This window comes from Dromiciops gliroides, chromosome 1 (assembly GCF_019393635.1).
Source record: "Dromiciops gliroides isolate mDroGli1 chromosome 1, mDroGli1.pri, whole genome shotgun sequence".
In the NCBI taxonomy this organism is placed as follows: Eukaryota; Metazoa; Chordata; class Mammalia; order Microbiotheria; family Microbiotheriidae; genus Dromiciops; species Dromiciops gliroides.
In genome coordinates this window covers 717,868,506-717,891,014 of record NC_057861.1, presented here as the reverse complement: position 1 = coordinate 717,891,014, position 22,509 = coordinate 717,868,506, and positions in this window count along the sequence as shown.

Below are 22,509 nucleotides of genomic sequence, written 5' to 3'. Positions count from 1 at the left end.
ATAATTAATTCAGTTTTGGAGATATTGGTTTTAAGATGTTTATGGGACATCCAGTTTGAGATGGGAGACTAAAGGTCAGGAGAGAGGTTGGGGCTGGTTAAGTAGATCTGACAATCATCAATATAGAGATGATAATTGAATCCCTGGGAGCTGGTGAGATCATCAAGCAACATATTATAGAGGGAGAAGACCCAGGACAGAGTCAGCATCAACCATGGTTAAGTGGGCATGACTCAGATGAAGATACAGCAAAGTAGATTGAAAATCAGTGGTCAAATAGGAAGAGAGCCAGAAGCCAGTAGTGTCATAGAAACCAAGAGAGAAAAATCAAGAAGAGGGTGATTAATATTGTCAGTAGAGTGGGGATGGAGCCAAGATAGTGGAGGAAAGGCATTGACTTGCCTGAGATCTCCCCAAGAGCCCTCCAAATACCTTAAAATAATACCTTAAGACAATTCATGGAGCAGCAGAACCCACAAAAGCACAGGGAGAAATAATTTTCCAGCCAAAGACAGCTTAGAAGGTCGGCAGGAAAGGTCTGTTGTACCGGGGTGAGGGTGGAATGCAGCCTAGCATAGACCATGCCAGTGCAGACCTATCCCCAGCCCAGACCCAGACCCAGAGAACCAGCAGCAGGCCTCCAGAGCCTCTGAATCAGTGGTGGCAGCAGCTGCTTCTGGAATTCAGCTCGCAGATGGTAAGGGGGTTGAACAATTGGCCAAAAGGAGATTACAGGGCTCTCTTTGTTAGCACTGAGGCAGGACTCTGTTGTTTTGCCCATACTTGGATCCAGGTCACAGTCTTGGTTGGCATCCCAGGTGGGGGAGGAGCACAAGCACATAAGAGCTTGCAGCCACAGTGGAATAGGATTCTGTTCATGGTTCCAGGGCAGAAAAGCAGGCATGTGATTGCTTGCAGATCAGAGAACAGGCCAGGAGAGTAGTAAACATACCTCTCCTTAAATCATAACACCTTGGAAGAACTAAGGACTTATAAATTCCTAGAAGTATCAGTGCACCCTCCACCCTGGAAACAGTGCCCCACTTTAACAGAGAGTTATAAGTCAAGAAATATCCCAGGAAAATGAGCAAACAGGTAAAAATGCTGACCATAGACAGTTTCTATGGTGACAAGGAAGATCAAAATACACCCTCAGAAGAAGATAAAGTTAAAGCTCCTACATCCAAAGCTGCCAAGAAAAATATAAATTGGTATCAGGCCATAGAAGGACTCAAAAAGGACTTTGAAAATAAAGTAAGAGAGGTAGAGGGAAAAATGGAAAAAGAAATGAGAGTGATGCAAGAAAATCATGAAAAAAAAGTCAACAGGTTGGTAAAGGAAATGCCAAAAAATACTGAAGAAAACACCTTAACACAGACTAGGCCAAATGGTAAAAGAGCTAGTGAGGAAAAGAATTCCTTTAAAAGCCAAATTGGCTGAAAGGAAACAGAGGTACAAAAGATCTCTGAAGAAAATAACTCCTTAAAGATTAGGATTGAGCAAATGGAAGCTAATGACTTTATGAGAAATCAAGACACAATAAAGCAAAACCAAAAGAATGAAATGTGAAATATCTCACTGGCAAAGCAACTTACCTGGAAAATAGATCCACGGGAGAGAATTTGAAAATTATTGGGCTACCTGAAAACCGTGATCAAAAAAAGAGCTTAGACATCATCTTCCTAAAAATTGTCAGAGAAAAATGCCCTGATATTCTAGAGGCAGAAGGTAAAATAGAAATTGAAAGAATCCACTGATCACCTCCTGAAAGAGATCCCAAAATAAAAATTTCCAGGAATATTATAGCCAAATTCCAGAAGTCTCAGGTTAAGGAGAAAATATTGCAAGCATCCAAAAAGAAACGATTCAAGTATTGCAGAGCCAGTAAGGATAACACAAGATCTATCAGCTTCTAAATTAAAGGATTATAGGGTGTAGAATATGATATTCCAGAGGGCAAAGGAATTGAAATTACAACCAAGAATATCCTACCCAGCAAAACTGAGTATAATCCTTCAGGGGAAAAACGGGAATTCAATGAAAGAGAGGACTTTCAAGCATTATTGATGAAAAGGCCTCAGCTGAATAGAAAATTTGACTAAAACCATCAGTGGTTGTAAAGATGTCATGAGGGATGAGGATTAAGTATTGTAAAGGCCATTAAATTTGGCAATTAAGAGAACATTGCTTAGGGGGCAGTTAGGTGGCTCAGTGGATAAAGCACCGGCCCTGAATTCAGGAGGACTTGAGTTCAAATCTGACCTCAGACACTTGACATTTACTAGCTGTGTGACTCTGGACAAGTCACTTAACCCTCATTGTCTAGTAAAACAAAACAAAACAAAGAGAGCGTTGGTGACTTTGGAGAAACCAGCTTCATGGAATGATGAGGTCTGAAGCTAAACTGTAGACAGCTAAAAAGAGAGTGAGAGGAAAGGAAGTAAAGGCACTGATTTTAGTGACCTTTTCAGGCAGTTTAACCACAATAGGGAAGAGAGATAAGACATTAGTTAGCAGGGATGAATGAGTGGATCAAGTGAGGGTTGATTGATGATGGGGAAAATATGGACCCATTTGTAGGCAGTAGAAAAGTGAGAGTGGGATGCTGGAAGAGATAAGATATAAATGGGAACACTTGTTCACGTGGAAGGGTTTGCCTTGGAAAGGAGAGGGGACCACCTCTTTATGTGAGAAAGGAGTAATGATAACAACAGCAATACCTAGCATGTATATAAGGCTTAGAGATTTTCAAAGCATTTTACAAATTGTATTTTATTTTTTCCTTACAACAATCCTGGGAAGCAGGTGCTATTATTATCATCCTCATTTTATAAATGAAGAAATTGAGGCAGATAGAAGTTATGTGATAAGTGCAGAGTCCCATATCTAGTTAGTATCAGAAACTAGAATTGAACTCAGGTCACAGTGAGGATGAAAAAGAGGTTTGGGGTTTCAAAAGAGCAGAGGTGTACTGACAATAAATTGAGATCAGATAAGGGGATTTCAGAGTTCATGAACATGGAAGTGGTACACATATGGGTCATATAAAAACAAGGCTATGACTGTGTGTGGCTGAGGTGGGGCAGAGATAATGAGAAATAAATAAGTTGAAAAAGTTAGGGTGTTGAGGGTGTGTGTGTGTGTGTGTGTGTGTGTGTGTGTGTGTGTGTGTGTGTGTGTGTGTGTGTATCTGTGTGTGAAGTCTCCTAGTATGAGAGGAGGAGTTAGGGAAGTAGGATAGGGAGCCACACACTGAAGTCATTAAAGAAAGGAGAGGAACATACTGGAGGTTAGCAGACAACAACCACCAGAAATGGGTGGCAGTAAGGATTGAGTGAACTTCTTAAAAGAGGTTATTAAGTGATTGTGGTAGAGGGAGAACCTGGAAGTGGCAGTGGGGAGCCAGGAATGTTTTGATTTTCCCACCTTGAACAGTGAGTTGGGGGAGGGGATGAGTGAAAATAGAATCAATGCTGGAAAAGGTAGCCATTGGAAGGGAGCAATATCACAGTGATAGAAAATGAAATTGCAGTAAAGGTAAAGTATTTTTTTTTAGGGCAATGAGGGTTAAGTGACTTGCCCAGGGTCACACAGCTAGTAAGTGTCAAGTGTCTGAGGCCAGATTTGAACTCAGGTCCTCCTGAATCCAGGGCTGGTGCTCTATCCACTGTGCCACCTAGCTTCCCTCAAGGTAAAGTTTTAAGAGGAAAGCTAGTTCACTGCCTATGTGGCAGGCATTCCAGAGAGTTCAGTAGAGGGACTGGGTAGCTTTAGAGTGGGACCCTATGGTGGGGAATGAGGGAGTAGGCAGCCTGAGAAATAATAATAGCTGGGGATTCAGAATCACTGGGATAGGGAGGGTATGAGCAGATGGAAGTTTATTAATCATTGAGTAACAAATTCAGGGATATGAATATCATTATCCCAAGGGGTATGGCCTCAGGCTTAGTCATGGGCCAGTTAGTATAGTTTTGTGATTTTCAACAGCTTCATTCAGCAACATAAAAACAGGAGTGAAGGTGGTAGTGAATGTCAGGGCAACAGTCATATCAAGGTTTATGAGGGGACCAGAGGGGGAAGCCAATGGAATGGTGTTTCTCTCCTCCTCCACTCGAGTGAGGCCAGACCAGAAGATAACTGACAGCAAAAGCATAATGGAGTGATGTTTCTCTCCATCCAGGTAAGTGGAATCAGGCAAGGAGACAGGTGGAGGGAGTACAGGTGAATAGTGTCTCTTTTTGTCCTCTGAAGTCAGGAAAAGGCCAGCCAAAGAGAGCAACATGTGATGAAATTCTCTCTGTCTCTGTCTGTCTCTGTCTCTGCCTCTCTCCCTCCCTCCTCCCCCAAATTCTACCACATGCACATGTAAACACACACACACATTCTACTTGTAGGCAGAAAAAGGCCAAGATGGAATCTTTTATCATTCTACCTTTCCCTCTGCCTTACAATCCCTCACACTATGTTTTATCCTCACACTGACCTCCAGTTCTTTGTCAGATCACACAATCTTGTACTCCATATATTCTCCTCTCAGTTTGATGCCTTGGTGATCCATTTCCATTCTACACTATTGTCTTCTCTTGAATTCCTGAATCCCCTTATCTTATCACCAATCTTTTCCTGCCTAGTCCCAGACTTAGATTGATTCCACCATTTGCTGCCTTCACTCATATTCACATGCTACTGAATGAAGCTGGTGGAAATCATGAAACTATGTTAACTGGCCCCATTACAAATTTATATTAAATAATCCTAACTGGATTCTTACTGCAGTAAAGTTATTCTCGTATATTTCTCTAGATAAAGGTGGGGGGGGGTGGAGCCAAGATGGAGGAGGAAAGACATTAAATGCACAGAACTCCTGACACAATTACCCTCAAAACAGCAATAAAACAATCCCTGGATCAGCAAAGCCCGCAAAAAGATGGGCTGAGATTATTTTCCATCCAAAGACAGATTAGAGGGGGCCATGTGGGCTATTAGAAGAGTTCAACCCCATGATTGTGCTGACACAGACCCCAGGCATGCTGTGCCAGAGGAACTTACCCCTGTTAAGGGTTAAAATTCTAGCTAGTCTGTCTAAAATATCTAATGAGTGGTCGCCAATAAATTATAAGCTTTAGCAAGAGTTAGACTTTTAAGCATTTATTAAGGAAAACAAGAATTTGGTAAAGAGAGAGAGAAAGGCCTAGATTCCTATCTATTAAAGGGAGAGCACATTTCTAGCTCCGCTCTCCACCAGAGTCCAGAGGAAAAGAGAGCGCGAGACTGAGCGCCAGTCTCTTCCTTCCTCCTCCCTCTAGCCCACGTCACTTCCTGACTCCTGGTCTTGCCCTCAAAGACCTTCGCTTCATGGGCAGAACTCTTCTACAGTAAGTCTCCAGCAGGTGGCGTCATTCCAATCATTACAGTCCCCCCTGTTGTTCCTCAAGAAACAAAATGTTTCCTTGACGGAACAGTAAAAACAATATAATAATTATTGCTAACTAATAATATGTGAACAACAATATAGAAAAGGAAGAGAGGAAAGTTTTGTCCAGAGGGGCGATTTTTTTTTGTCCTCATGAACCGACGCTTTGACATTAGTCTTGCAAAGGGAGGGCCTCTGCAGAGAATACATGTTACAGATGGTGTATATTATAACAGAAAGAGAAAAAAAACAACAAAAACAACAAATCAAAACTGTTCATTTAAAGTCTCTGAAAGTCTTTTCTTAGATGTCCTCTAGGTGTAGTTGTGGAATGGAAGTCTTTTCAGGGGTTGAGGTGTAGATGCTGGTAATCAGCCAGGAAAACTTCCTACAAAATTGAGCTTAACACAACTTTAAAATAGCTTTGTCAATAATCAAATCAAACAATGAAAGTTCTCAAAAACATGTCTAAGGGAATACAGAATCTTAGTTGTTAACACGTGAAACATACAATAAAACAAAAATTGAACCATTCTTTAAAATTATATTATTATTATAGTCCCCCTTATGGAGAGTAATTGAGAAGACAATTGCTGCGATATTAATTTTTTAAAAATAATTTTTTATCTTTGTTTCATCACTTTTTGCATCATCTGCCCAATTATCCTCATGCCATTATGAGAAATTAAAAAATCTAATATAATTGGTAACAGGTGTCAAGGCCAAATTCAACACTGTATTTATCATGACACCTGAGATAATTATGGGGGTTACCATAAAAGAACAGAGAAATGATGGGATATGAGCATTCCCACACTTGAGCAATATGTACTGCCCATATAGTATGCCAGGCTTAAAATAGGTGGATGGAATATATGTCCATGCCACCGAACATATTGGAAGAAACTGAGTCAGACTTAATCAGATCCATGGGATTGAGATGTCCATGGCATCAGGCATATAGGAGGGAGCATAGAAGCCAGGTGTAGGAGTGAGATGGGTGGGATGAATACTTCCAGCCATCTGTACAATATTGTGGGGAAAAATAAAATAAAATAAAATATTAAACCAAGAGAATCCAACCTCAACATTTGTCAAAAGCCGTTCCCTCGGCCATACCTTGACTTCATGCATGTCTCCCCTCATGTGACAGTTCAGTGTCTGCTCTTGCATGTATTCCTCTTGTGACTGGATGGCATCTTGGCCAACTGGCATCTGATAACTCAGAATAAAGGCAATTAATGTCTTAAATGATAAGTTCCCATAATCAAAGTCTCATATGGATTTGAAAATTGAGGATAATAAATGATTGCAAAAAATGTGAATACATCTTGACTCAGAACAATATATAATTATGCAACAATTTCAAATAATACCCCTTTTTTTAACTTAGTATACAATTACTTTTTTGAAAAATCTGAACATATTTAAATACAAGTTAAAGCACAACACAATCTCAAAGAAAACTTTTACAAATGTTCCCCTCTTTTTTTTTTTTTTTGGAATATGCTTATCAAAAATAATACTTCTAGAATCAATTTACACTTGCCATGGCAACCAATTTGCCAGGGAAATGCTTTAAAGAGTTTGATCAAATAATCAGTTGAGAAAAAATAACAAAAACAAACAACTCAGAATATGGGAGCACAATACTCCTAGAATTAACATTGTATAATAAAATCAAAACCATCTTGCAATGTTTCAAAATTAGATAGACAAATGAATAGAAGAAAATACACATGGAACAATAAAATACAGTGAAATTCAAACTAAGGAAATCTAAATGAATATGAACTTAATATCAATAAGAGTATTATAAAATATAAACTTGATCGCATGACTATAAAAAGCTTTTACAAATATTCTCCTTGTTTTAGAAACTAAGTATGACACAATCTCAAAAGCATGAAAATCTCTATGAAAATAAACCCATACCATTAATTTCAAAATGTATATATAATAGCACAGAAATCCTATGTAACCTCTGAACTGATACTATTACTCTGAGTGAATTCAGAACACTTTTGATTCCGATATCTAAAATCCCCAATACTCATATCAATACCTTGCTGCTTACTTCTACATTTCTGTAAAATATATACCCTTCCATGGCAAAAGAAGCAGAGTCTTGAACTATGTTGATTGTCATTCTTATTCAGCTTAAGTTTTTCTTCTTTAACCCCTCTATATTGTCTGTCGGGCTTTTCACCATACAAATGCTTTATAAGATTACTAATTAAAGACAAAAGCAGGTTAGCAAAATTATGAACAAAACGAGCATATCTGGAATTTAAAGAGTTTTCTAAGATTGTCTCAAAAGCACAGCCAGGCCGGGGAAGGGCTGAGCCTGAAGCTGCAAATGCAGGTAGAAAAAGTTGAGCATGCGCATCAGATCTCTGGACTTCCCAGGCAGGGGAAGCTATGGGCTTGGCCATAGGAGGAGTAGAGGGTGGGGTCTGGAGAGGAGGGGAGGGACCAGAGCAATTTGAATCAGACTTGATTTTGAACTCAGGCCTGGATTCCTCTTCCCCCACTTTGCCTCCAGGTGCTAGGGGATTAAAAGCTTCTAGAGGGTGGGTCATTGCCTCCAGGCATGCAAAATTAAAGCAACAATTACTGTTAGAACTGGGAAAAGCTGCAGGAATCTCTTCAGGTTTCTCTGAAAAAGCATGGTTGGGAGAGGGGGAGATATTTCTTTGTGGGAGTACATTGCTGGCTCTTTTAACAAAAATAAAAAGAAAAATAGAAAATCCACAAAAACAAAGCATTAACATGATCTTATCTCCCATTTGTCTGGTTAAACAGACTAAAATCAAAAATAGGATAATTAGGGAGTCTAAAAGGTCCATTCGAAAAAATTTGAAGGAAAACACAGCCAGTACACCAGTACTTAGCAGTTAAAGGGAGAGGGAGGGGAAATTTCTTACCCAACCAGAAGATCAGAAGAAGACTGAGGGTTAGCTTTCCTCTTCGTGGTCAGCCATCTGTTAAGGGTTAAAATTCTAGCTAGTCTGTCTAAAATATCTAATGAGTGGTCGCCAATAAATTATAAGCTTTAGCAAGAGTTAGACTTTTAAGCATTTATTAAGGAAAACAAGAATTTGGTAAAGAGAGAGAGAAAGGCCTAGATTCCTATCTATTAAAGGGAGAGCACATTTCTAGCTCCGTTCTCCACCAGAGTCCAGAGGAAAGAGAGTGAGACCGAGCGCCAGTCTCTTCCTTCCTCCTCCCACTAGCCCGCGTCACTTCCTGACTCCTGGTCTTGCCCTCAAAGACCTTCGCTTCATGGGCAGAACTCTTCTACAGTAAGTCTCCAGCAGGTGGCGTCATTCCAATTGTTACACCCCAGAGCCCCCAAATCAGCTGCAGCACTGGTGTCTTCTGGAACTAAGCTTACTGTCAGGCGAGAGGGCTGAATGGCTGGCTGGGGGGGGGGAAGGGGAAGGATACAGGGGTGCCTGTGGGCCCTAAGGAGGAATTCGCCTATCCCACCCCAGCAGGGAACCAGGAAGAAATCTTAAGAGGCTCAGGTGGGGTTGGGGTGCAGGCTCATAGGAGCTAATAATCACAGCACACAAAGTTCTGCTGGCTGGTTAATTAGCAAGTTAGCTTGAGGTTATCTTTGGACCAGAGAACAGGCCAGGTGAGAGAAAAACCTGCCCTCCCTCAAACTGAAACACCTGGGACCCTCTAAATCTTGGGACAGGGTAGCTTGGAAGTAGGGCCCCACTGTAAGAGGGAGTTAAAAGTCAAGTAAAAGACAACAAGATGAGTAAGCAAAGAAAGCTGAGAACTATAGAAAGTTTCTTTATACTTCTCCAATAATTTATGATGTCACTCTCCACAGTAGCTTTTCTAAACTTTCTTTTAATCACTCAAGTCTCCCCCATTCTCAAGAACCTGAGAGCTCAAATTTCACTAAAAAAGAATCCATTCACCAAGAGCTTCATCTTCTCCCTTCCTCCTTATCTCTTATCACTCAGATGCTTTCTGCCACCAACCCTTCATTCACCTCATCTCACGTGAAAAAGTGGCCTCTCTCTTTGTCTCTAAATGTACAAGTGAGTCCCTTCCATCCTGTAATCTCCAGTAGGTTACCTTTTCTATCATCCCTACTCTCAAATATTTTCACTCTCTTTGTCTTGTGATAGCTTCCCTACTGCCTATAAATATGTACATGTGTCCCCCATCCTAAAAAACCCCAAACCAAAAACCCCTCAAAACTAACAAACAAACAAAATCCATTTGATACATTCATTCCCACTAGCTGTGGGCCTCTCTTTACTATCTGAACTCCTTGAGAAGGCCCTCCAAAACCATTGTCTTCACTCCTTTTCATCTTATCTATGCAGGTTGGCTTCTGATGTATCACTTGACTAGAATTACTCTCTTCAGAGTTACCAATGATTTCATAATTGTCAAGTCCAAGGTGCCTTTTTATTTCTCCTCATCTTTCTTAATATACTGGCAGCCTTTTAATCATTGGTTAAATTTCTTTTTTCCTGCTTTGTTAATGTTTTCAGATTTTTTTCTCCTCTGATGACTTATTCACAAAAATTTCCTATGCTATCTTATTAATATGATTCTCTTTTACATTAATGAATGAATGAAACAACATTTATTAAGGGCTTACTATGTGTAAAAAGCTGTGCTAAGTGCTGAGGATACAAGTAGAAAATAAGATAGTCCTTGTTTTCAAGGAGCTCATATTCTAATGGGGGAGATAACACATATGGAAGGTTTCAGCTACAAGTCAGATGGAAAGGTCCCATAGTCCTTTGAGTTCAATATCAAATTAGATGAAATAATTCTTCTTTGATGTCATTTCCACAAATAAAATTATATCAGTTTCTGGACTTGAACTATTTGACAGTGCCAAAGACTTTGGAGGCAGGAATTTTCTTTTTGGGGTTTTCAGTAGCTATGACTATAGCATCTACAGAAGTAGATTACAGGTTACATATGCACAGAGCTTGCTTCCCAGTATGATGGCTGAGTATACTGGTTGTGGACACATTACAACTCTCAAAACTCTTGAGTTCAGATTTCTGGGCTTTCTCCTTGGAGATTGGAAGGGAGATAGTGGTCAAAATGGTGGTGGTGGTTTGACTTGCCCGTCCAATGGTGACTTCTTTCTTTTCCTCAGGGTGCCTTGCTGCTTCTGCTAGGTTGACTTGCTTTCCCTGTGTTTGGCAGTTTTGGGGAGTTATTGGGGACAGTTAACCCATTCTCCATTGTGATTGCTTCCTCATACGATAGCTGTCATATTTGAGATGGAAGCAGAGTTATTTATTGTTAATATGAATATATGGATCACCTGGATTTGATGGAGGTGCCTTATTATCCAAGGGGAGTTTTATGAAATCCTGTATTAATAGGATTAATAGGAGCAAAATGTCCTTCAACTGAACTCCAAAGTGAACCCAAATAGCTAGTAGATAAAAGACCCTACAGGGGGCAGCTAGGTGATGCAATGGATAAAGAACCGACCCTGGATTCAGGAGGACCTGAATTCAAATCTGGCCTCAGACACTTACTAGCTGTGTGACCCTGGGCAAGTCACTTAACCCCAATTGCCCCCCCCCCCACAGAATTAAAAAGACCCTACTTAGTGACTTCTTTTTCCCTCAGGATAGTAAATCCCTATCTTATGGTAACATCTGGACATCCTCATCCTTGCCAAACCCTTTTTGGGAATCCTGTAGTCTTATTATGGTGCTTCTGTATTTCCTCCATACTTGTTATAACTGAAATTATTTTACTTTTTTTTTTTTGTCTTTTTCCAGGGCAATGAGTGTTAAGTGACTTTCCCAAGGTCACACAGCTAGTGTCAAGTGTCTGAGGCTGTAATTGAAATCAGGTCCTCCTGAATCCAAGGCTGGTGCTTTATCCACTGGGCCATCTAGCTGCCCCTTATAACTGAAATTGTTAAACTGCTTTTTGCTTCTGGGTTGATTTCTGTGTCATACTATTGAAACTGACAATGCCCTGTAATCAGTGGACTAAAACCATATATTCCCTCAGAAATGGGGAGTCCCCTGAGCTTCTCTCTTAGGAGGGAAGTCTCCACATGATCATGTTGTGTTATTTTCTTCTTGGGATAATAAAATATTAAATTGGTATTGTGTTTTTTCTGTCTGTCTCTGATCTGTTTCGTAGGAGGACAGGTATATTTTTTCTGTCTGTCTCCAATTTGTAGGAGAAACTAAACATTATTTCTCTGATCTGTTTGTAGGAGGCAGGAAGATACAAAAGCTATATTTAAATATTCAACACTATATAATCATTAAAAATTTTTATGATTTGTTCTTTGATCCATACATTGTTAAAGATCTTGCTACTGTCTATTCAGGTTTGAACTTTCATTTCTGTTCCCTGTATTGATTATTAGTTTTATTGTGTTATGATTTATAAAAAATGTGTTCAATATTTCTGCCTTTATAAATGTTTATTATTTCTTTATGCTTTTGATTATGATCAATTTGTTTTTGGTGAGGCACCTAGCTGCCCTATGATCATATTTTTAAAAAGTACTGTGGGGCAGCTAGATGGCGCAGTGGATAGAGCACTGGCCCTGAAGTCAGGAGTACCTGAGTTCAAATCCGGCCTCAGACACTTAACACTTACTAGCTGTGTGACCCTGGGCAAGTCACTTAACCCCAATTGCCTCACTAAAAAAAAAAAAAAAAAAAAATTACTGTGAAAGGCTTAGTGGTAGACATATTCCCAATGTTGCAACATGTCTTTAAAACATTTTTTCTAGTGGTTTCTTTTTCCAATTCTGAACTTTTAAAAATACTATATTTATCTTTCTGTCAAACTTATCTAGTTCTGAAAAAAGACCATAAAGTCTGCTAATTATGCTTTTTTGCAATCTTATTAGCTTTTTTCCTTGTGAATTTACATTTGGCCACTTGATGAATGGGTAATAATAACATTTGTTCAATTTTCTAGAGTGCCTCTAAGCACAATGTGGCTTTCCTCTTTAATCCCTATTGACACTGCAAATTTGCATTATTCCCCAATCAAGATTACAAGTGATTTTTTAAAAATTGCCTAATACATAGTGAATTTGGTTCCAACATCTCATTTTCACTGTCTGTATCTTTATTTTTAAATGAATTTCTTATGTGGGGGTAAATGATCAATTCCTTCATTCTCCTTTGTTTTAATGGGGAGTTTAATCCATTCACATTTGAAGTTATAATTACTATTTGTGTTTTCCTCCATTTAACTCTATTGTATTGAATCCTCTTCCTCTCATCCCACCTCCATTTAACTAAATACTCAGTCTCATTGATTATCTTTGTTTATGCTAATTTGTTTCTAGCCTTCTCCCAGAGGTTCTCTCTACTTTCCCATCTTTTCTCTGACCTATGCCAAATTAATTGAATTTCTTTACATTTTAATTCTATTTTCTCCCCCACCTGGGTCTCTGTTTCTGTCTCCATCTCTCTTTGTCTCCATCTCTCAATCTCTCACTTCTCTTGACCAGCCCTGCTTTCTATTACATGCCCATTGATTTCCACTTTCTGCTTTCATGTACAGATTGTTCTGTGCTATCTTGAATAGCATAGTGTAAGTTCTTTATGGATGTTTATTGATCGATTGCTTTAGAACTCCCATTCAACTCAGGTATCATCTGCTATATCTGTTTTTTCCTGACCATGCCCCCCAATTTTTGGTCCTTTGTCCCTAAATTATTTTCTATTCACTTTGTACATAAACTGTATGAGTCCTATCCCCCTCTGTTTTGTGTAAGCTCTTTGAGAGCAGGACCATCTATAATTATGTACTGGTATATAAAATAAGCATATTTTATATGTTTTGGATTACATTACATTGAATCAAGACTTTGACTGGGACAACAGCTCTGAAAAATCAGGGCCTCTCTGTTTAGTTTTTTTTTTTTTTTAAAGAAGCTTTTGTCTTGTAAGCATCCTTCCCATAGTTATTAAAGAGGTGGAATCGTCATGAGAATGGCTATTTTTCTGATTCCCAGGGCCTTGCTCAGCCCTTATATTCTTCCTTTTCCTTAACATAGTATATACTAACTCTGGACTTTTCATCCTAGGCTATCCTGGAAAATAGTACCACCCTATCATCCTGTTTCCCTCTCTTCCTTCCCTCTATTCAAACATACACAAGGTACCCAAATCTTCTCCCATATTGGAGGGAGACCCATTTCTAAGAAGAACTACCTTTGCTCAAAGGAGGTCTCTAGTAGTATTAGTTCTCTCCAATGAAACCTGTTACAAGACCCCCAGAATTCATCCATTTAATATGTATGCATTTTGACTCCTGCTTTCAAATTTGGCTCTGTCACTTATGCCTTGGACAGATCAAGGGCCCACATTGAGCCTCAATTCTCTCAACTATAAAAATGATGGAGTTGAATTAGATCACTCCAAGATTTCTTCTATGATCTTAAGATATCCTTCTACCTAGGACAACCCTTTACTTGTAATTGTTTATACCCAATTTTCCCACAGCCTCCAAGGTTGTTAAAAGATGGGATAGGAGAGGAAGCTTCCCACTGCTTCTTAAAACTTTGTCAGAAGCAATCTATTACTTGCCTCCCATCTCTCCAACAGAGGGGAGTTACCATCCTCCCTTCCCTCCCCCAACCAAAGGAGTAATTTATGAAGTAATATGAGTTTTAGTCTTCCTTACCTCCATCTGGCTATCTTTTCTCCTTAAAACCCTGATTATATGAATATTTGTCTCTTGTTTGATGACCAGACGTATAAGGCTGGAAAAGTATAACATCAAGTTAGCTGCAGTGTGGGGAATTTAAATCAACAAAATGTTGTGCTGTGCCTTAGCAGAGAATGGGCATCTACATTAGTAAGTTTAAAAATCCTTGCAGTAAGGAAGCCACGCGACAATTTTCTGGATGATTTTTACCAACTATAAGAGCAAGAACAATTCTTTGCAAGTGCTAATAAGAGAGAGTAGGGCCAACAGTGAAGGCCCAGAACTGTAAGGTGTTGGCAGGATAGCATAACAAAGATGTCTCCAGGGAGAATTTTACCCCTTTTGCTGCCTATAAATTAGCTATGTGCTAGGAATATTTGAAACACTGAATTTTAAAGGCTTTGGATCTGGGAGGTTGCTTAAACTCTCCACAAAAAAGATAAGATTGTTTTCCATAGAACTTGTAACTTATACTAGGCTTCTAAGTGTTAGGGAATATTCAGGGAAAGGGATTACTACATACAGAAAGAACTTTTGTTATGTATGAGAGATATCAGCTCTTTGAAGGTTTTGTGTTTTTGCTTTTTGTTTTTAACTTTCATTCAAAAAATGTTTCTGCTACATTGAGGGTTGTGTTGGGTTTTTTTGTTGTGTTGTGGTTTTTTTTTTTTTTTTTGGTGGCATGGTACATAAGTACACTGGACTTGGAATTAGGAAGACCTGAATTAAAATTCTTCCTTAGAACTTACTAGCTGGGGTAGCTAGATGGCACAGTGGTTAAAGCACTGGCCCTGGATTCAGGAGTACCTGAGTTCAAATCCAGCCTCAGACACTTGACACTTACTAGCTGTGTGACCCTGGGCAAGTCACTTAACCCCCATTGGCTGCAAAAATAAAAGAAAGAAAGAAAGAAAGAACTTACTAGCTGTGTGACCTTAAGCAAGTCACTTAGCCTCTGTCTGCCTCAGTTTCTTCATCTATAAAATGTTGATAATAATAGCACCTACCTCACAGGGTTATTATGAGGCTTAAATGAAGTAAAATAACATATGATGTTGTATAAACTTCAAAGCTCTTTGTAAATACTAGCAGGTTTTGGTATTATTTTCCACACAAAAGCTTTAATCAACTTAAAAGATGAAAGTTTCCTGACTGGCTGCAGTGATTTTTTATTCTTTAACCTATTAACTAACTTCCATAGGCCAGTAGTGCATCCTTTCCCACTTACCCATAGTAGAAAGTAGATCATTATGGGCAGGGACCATTTCATTTCCCTTTTTATCTCCAAGGCCAAGTATGCTGGTTTCTTGCATGTAATAGGAGCTTAACAAATTTTGCTGAATTCAATTTCTCTTTTCTTCTGAAGATTCAGAATCAGAAAAGTGTTGTATCATCAAAACTGGAACAAAGGTTGTCACTAGCTAAATGTATGACTGAAAAAGAAGATAGCTTCTTTATGTGGTGACAGAAAAGGATGTTTCTGGGGGTACTCTCCTGTACTGTTGGTGGAGCTCTCAATTAGGTCCATCCTTCTGGAAAGCAATCTACTGTTATCCCCCTAATTTCACTAAACTGTGGATACCCTTTGACCTGATGATGCCACTGTTAATCATGTCAAAGAGATCAAAGAAATTAGAAAAAGACATAAATATTTATAGCAGCTCTTTTTGTTACATCAAAGAACAGGAAAATAAGGGGGCACTCATCATTTAAGGAATAATTAAACTAATTAGGTATATGAATGTAGGGGAATTTTATTATACCATAAGAAATGATGAAAGGGACCAAAAGGAGCAAACAAGCATTTATTAAGCACTGACTATATGCTAGGCACTTTATAAATCTCATTTTATTCTCACAACAACCATGGCAAGTAAGTGGTATTGTTATACTCATTTTTTTCTTTTTCTAATTTTTCTTCTTTTTTTGCAGGGCAATGAGGGTTAAGTGACTTGCCCAGGGTCACACAGCTAGTAAGTGTCAAGTGTCTGAGGCTGGATTTGAACTCAGTTGCTCCTGAATTAGGGCCTTTGCTTTATCCACTGTGCCACCTAGCTACCTGCTCTATCCCATTGTTCACCAAGTTGCCCCAATAAATTTCAGAGAAAACAAGGAAGATTTGCATGAATTAAGAACTAAGAGTACAACTTAAATGACGACAACATTAAAAAGAAAACACTCTGATGATGCCATGACCAACCACGGAGGGGACTGATGATGATGTATGCTATCTACAGCCTAAGGGAGACCCAAGGTAGAAAATGAGATGTACATTGTCAGAAAGGACCAATTTGGGAATTTGTTGAGCTTAATCATGCATATTTGTTACAGTGGCTTTTCCCCTACTTTTTCCCATTTGGGGGGAAAGGACAGAAAAGAGAGAGGGAGAGAAAGAAGAAATAAGGGAAGAGGGGCAGCTAGGTGGCACAGTGGATAGAGCACCAGCCCTGGAGTCAGGAGTACCTGAGTTCAAGTCCGGCCTCAGACACTTAACACTTACTAGCTGTGTGACCCTGGGCAAGCCACTTAACCCCAATTGCCTCACTAAAAAAAATAAAAAAAGAAAGAAGAAAAGGGAGGAGAGAGGGAAGAAAAAAGAAGGAAGGGAAGGAACAGAGAGAGGAAGGAATGAAGGGAGAAAAGAAGGAAGTGAAAGAAGAAGGAAAGGAAGAAGAGAAGAAGGAAGATAAGGGGGAAAGAAGGAAAAGGGAGAAGGAGGAAGGGGGGGGAGGATTTGAAATTTACATTTTAAATTTATTATATACTTAAAAGGAAAATCAAGGTGCTCAAAATAGTTTCACACAAAATTCTTTTTTAAAAAATTCTACTATGTATAAGGAATTTTCATTCTACTTGGTTTTTCTTAAGAATTTTAATTTTTGTTTATAAAGAACGAAGTATAACCATGAGGCAGTTGGTCAATATTAACTATCGCTATCCTGGTAATCTTTTTTAAAAAAAAAATGTTTAGTAATTTATTTTCCCCCAATTACATGTAAAAACAATTTTTAGCTGAGATCTCAAGAAAAAGCAAGAAAATCCTCCAGCACACTGGATGGACCCCTGTGGCAGACTTGTGGGAAGATGCCTCATAGGATCTTAGTGCTATCCCATCATGTTACAGTTGAGGAACAGGGATCCTAAGGAGGGAAAGTGACTTGCCCAAGGCCAGACAGACAGTGTTTGACTGAGGTGAGATATGAGCCTACGTCTTAGGACCCCAGACATGGTACTCCTTCACTGTGCAACACTACCTATACACAGATGTGAGTTTCTCAGGATCAGTAGGCATGAGTGATCTGGCATTCTCATGAGATTATAGATCCATTGGAGCATACAGTAATTCTGTTATTTATGTAGAAATAAACAATCTATTGTCATTTTTAAATGGGGGAAACAAGCACTCCCTGTCTCCCACCCCTTAAGTTCCAGCTTCAACAGATGGTTAATAATTTAGATGACAAATTAGTTGAGGAAATACAAGCATCTTTGGGAAATAGTGATGCTGCTCCTGACTTTTTAAAATAAATTAGGGGTCAGCTAGGTGGCCCAGTGGATAGAGCAATGGCCCTTGATTCAGTAGGACCTGAGTTCAAGTTTGGCCTCAGACACTTAACACTTACTAGCTGTGTGACCCTGGGCAAGTCACTTAACCCCAATTGCCTCACTAAAAAAAATAAATAAATAAAATAAATGAGAACACTCTGGTGATCACATCAGTTTGCATGGGAAATGTCAACTTTGGCTGCTCATTTGCTTCATAAGAAGAAAGGATGAGAAGGAAAATCTTGACCCATGGCTACCCCAAAGTCCATATTCTGCTGCCTTCCTATCAACTGTCCTGTCATGTCAACTTGATACAACTTAATTCCCAGCTGCTAGTACATAGATCCAATTATGTCCTTAATATTAAATGGGGAAATCAATCTGGATCACATTTCACTTTATTTTTTACCCTCATAGATAATATTTTAAATGCACAATTTGATGAGAGGATTATACAGCATCGCCCAGTGATGATCATTGAGAACAATTACTGTATGTCAAGCTGGCCCTGGCTCAACCACTTGACATGACATAGTACCGCCCTTCATATCAATTACTGTAATGTGATTCTGCTCAAGTATTTTGCTCGTCTTGAACTTTGGCTTGGTTAATTAGTAAAATAAAGATCAGCCTGATAGATGTCTCTTCTGTGGAGAGAAAAAAAAGGCATAGCTACCCAAGTGAGGGAAGATCTTATTTTGCTCAGGGGCCTTTTACTGGGAGATCATGACAACTAAAGGATGATGGATTAGTTTGATAGATTATTCATTAATTTATTGATTTATTGATTTGCTCATTAATTCATTCAATAAGCATTTTTTAAACAACAACTTTACAGCAGGCTTTATATAAAGTCATAGCAATACAAAACCAAAAATGAAATATTCCTTGTCTTCAAAGAGCTTACATTTTGTTGGGGCAGGAAAAAAAAAGAAATGAATATAACATATAGCAAATAGGTACAATATAGTTTGGTTATCTTTTGGGGGATGAAATAGTCAGGAGGACAGGAATGGTGTCCTCCTTTGGGAGTTAGCATTTGAGTTAAGCCTGGAAGGAAAATAGAAATTGGGACTGAGAAGGGAGCTCCTTCTACATATGAGACACAGTCTAAGCACAGACTGGGGTACAGGAAATGTAATATTTTATGATGGAAATGCTAAACCAGCCAATTTAGCCATGTGATGTTTAAAAAAAATTGAGACATAATTTCTGGGTCATTTTATTAGTAAGGTTAGCATGTTTATTAATAAAAAGAGGTCAATGACCCTCTCACATGCCAAAGAGCTCTCATGGTGTAGGTCCACAGTTTATATACCCTTGGAAAAATGGGTCTTTTTGAGGTAACCAACTGTGATTGGCTAATAATTAATGAGAGAATGAATACTATAATGAGAGGTGGGCTATATTACAATGAGGGTCTTGAGGTATTGACTTGGATCAGCCAAATCTTGGTCACAGAGGCTTATCAATTTTCATATAATCAATATGAAAAAAGAGAGAATCCACATTTTCCCAGACCTGTCTGAGTAAACATAATGAACAAAAATTTACCCATTCGCCCAACTTAGAATTTCTTTTACTGTCTTTGATTAGATCTTAGCCTGGGTAAGTCTTTGCCCAAGATTTCCCACACTGGTTGATTTCTTGATGAGAAAGTAGAAAAGGAGAAAAACCTTGCTATTGATTCAATTATTAGTTGTTAGTTTTTATCTGCCAGAACACTGAGTGCCTCAAAGAGAATAATATACAAAAACCCTGCAGGGGTAGGATACAAACAGACTGTGAAGGGCTTTAAATTTGGGTCTTTTCCTAAAGGAATTAGCATTTGATACTAGAGAAAAAGGGGGCCAATGCAGCTTCTTGAGCAAGGGAGTGACACAGTTAGACCTTGTTTAATATACCAACAAATATTTTGCTGATAGAGAGTAAAACCTAGTTGGATGGATATGCAGAAAATCAGTAATCCTGAAGCCAATTAAGCTTGTATATCAGCTTTGAGGCACATCCTAAGTCATTTAGTGGTTTATGGATCTCCCTAGGATCCCTATCTTCAAAGACATGCCTATCTTCAATGATCATCTGACTGCAGGATATGCTGCCATGGAATTATCCAGTTTTTTGCTTTGTTTTGTTTTTTGTGAAATCTTCTTATTAAGACATTTCTAGGGGTGGCTAGGTGGCGCAGTGGATAAAGCACCGGCCCTGGATTCAGGAGTACCTGAGTTCAAATGGGGCCTCAGACACTTGACACTTACTAGCTGTGTGACCCTGGGCAAGTCACTTAACCCCCACTGCCCTGCAAATAAAAAAAAAAGACATTTCCTAATCTGCTTTGAACTGAACTGCCTATCACTAAGAATGCCTTCTGATTTGTATATCCTTCACCCTTGGAAATCCTCAGCCCCACTTCCCCTTAGGAGTGGGCCTTTCTAACCCCATATTTTCCTCCAAATTCCTTACCTGTCTTTGTTTAAACTGTATATAAACCCTCACAATCTATTGCATGTTATACCATTTGGCAATAGGTTGAATAGTACCTATGGTCATGTTAATTTTCATAGGCATTGACTTTCTCTGGTTTTCTTTATATTCTCCACTGAGGTCCTTTCCAAATCAAAAATTCTGCTGTTTTATGATTCTGTTCTTGTTGTGGGCTGGGGGAGAGGATGATATATGGGAAAGTAGAGAGGCAAGCAATAGGATCTCTGGACAGTTGAAGGCATGGAGAACAAGCTGCAGTTAAAGGGGAGGAGAAAGTGAGATGGCTTGGGCAGCCTGTCATTTTCTAGTCTCATTCTGTAGAAAATATTTGTGTCTAATGGTAGCCATCTCTAGGGTGAAGGGGTGGGGGGAATAGAAAAAAAAAACAAAAAAGTTACACAACTTTATTATTTATTTAAAAGGAAGAGCAAGTAGTACATAATAGATTTGCAATTTCATATACAATTATTTTTTACTTCCCCATTCTACTATGTTATGGAAATGCTTATTTTATTTCTTAAATCCAGAATAAAATAAATAAAAAAATTCAAAAGAAAATATTCTCTCCCTCTATATGATGCTCATATGGTGGGAAACCTTGGACTCACTATTTGGGGGAAAATAGGCTCTCTTTCTGCTAGTTCTTTCTATGCTGTCACCTCCATTGTAGAAAGGGTCCTCCCCAACTTGAATGGCAGAAAACCCAAGCATGGAAGCCAAGTTCTAATGGCCATATGCTGTCGGCTCTGACAACAGATCCCCAGGTGGTATCATTGCTATTTGTCCTCAATAGTTCTTTCTCAGTGAAACTTCATTTTCACAAAAGTTTCATAAAGCCACTTTAGTACATAATTATACTTCTGTGCTACATAGTCAAAGGATGAAATTACTCACAATTAGCATGTTCAATTAGGGAATTACATGTTATAATCGCAATATAGTGGAAAAAATTTATCATGAAATTTCAGCCTTCAAACCATTTTTGAAAATGAAAGACAAACCAAGTCAATGTTAATTTTACATTCATAATCTCTAATTTTAAAAGATTTATGTTCATAGTTAAAGAAGAAAACCTTCCAGCTGCACTACTACTAGAATCTTCCCCCTTTTTAATTGTGTATTTGTATGCAATGAAAAGTGTCCCCTCACTCCCTTCTAGAGTGTGACTTATTTTTATAGGATCATAGCATCATAGATTTAGAGCAGGTAGGGTGGGTGGTGGGTGGTGGGTGGTGGTAGTTAAAAGCCTTGTAGTGCAACCTGCTCATTCTCTTGATAAGGAACTGAGCATCACAGAAATTAAGTAACTTGTCCAGGATCACACAGCTACCAAATGTCTGAGGATGAATTTGAACTCTGGCCTTCCTGACTCTATTTGTTACAACACCTTTTTAAATTCCTGGTGATTTTTTCCTTTTCCTTAATATGATATACATTGTCCTAAATCCCCAACAAATTCAAAATTCCTTGTGGCAGTTCAAAAAAACCCCACAAAAAGAAAAAAACCCAAAAACCTCCCCAAACCTCCAAATCCCCAAACAACCCTGTTGTTTTGTTTTGTTTTATGCTATTATTAACTTTTTGAGATCCATAAAGTTCATAAGTGATAGGATTCCTGTGTTCTAAACATTTCTCCTCTTGTCTTCCCACATATCTTCCCTGCCCTTTGTGAGAACAGTCTAAACTAGATTTTTCTAGAAACTTCTATCTCTGTGCTATCCTCAGCTAGACTTCACTATCTAATACCTGGCATCTCTTCTTGTGACAATAGAGATAAGAAACAGACCAGAGGAGAAAGAATGAGAGAAAGAAATCAGTGGTGGTGAGACAGAACATCAGATCTCACCCTCTGTCTAGTTCCCTGTGTTTCCCCCAGAAGCAGTAGAGGCACTGTCCTGCCTGGTTTCATATGCCAATATCTAGTGGGTTTTTTTTTCCTCTTGTTTTCCAGTGTATTAGGACAGGACTAATGGGGTTCCTGTTCCCTCTCTCCTGTTCTGAGGATTAGGATGTTGTGTATGGTGGGATGTTTATGTTTATTTTATTCTAAAATTAAAGTATGTAGAATAAAGAGAATGCAGATCAGACATGCCTTTAGAGACCCTGCCCCTTCCCAGAAAGTCCTTGGTCCAAATTTACCTGAGTTATGTGAAGAACCAAGGACACATGTGTCCCACTGATGGAACAAGCTGGACTGATAAAAGTTTAGTGTAACCTGGGTATAGCAAGTCCAGAATATGGTCTCCCATGGGACAATCATTCATCTCCTTTATCCTCTTCTCCTGATCTGAAGACAATAATACCTTGATTTTATAAATTCCCTGACTTCATTCTTGATTCCTTGGCTGTCTTGAGCCCCAGCCTATCTT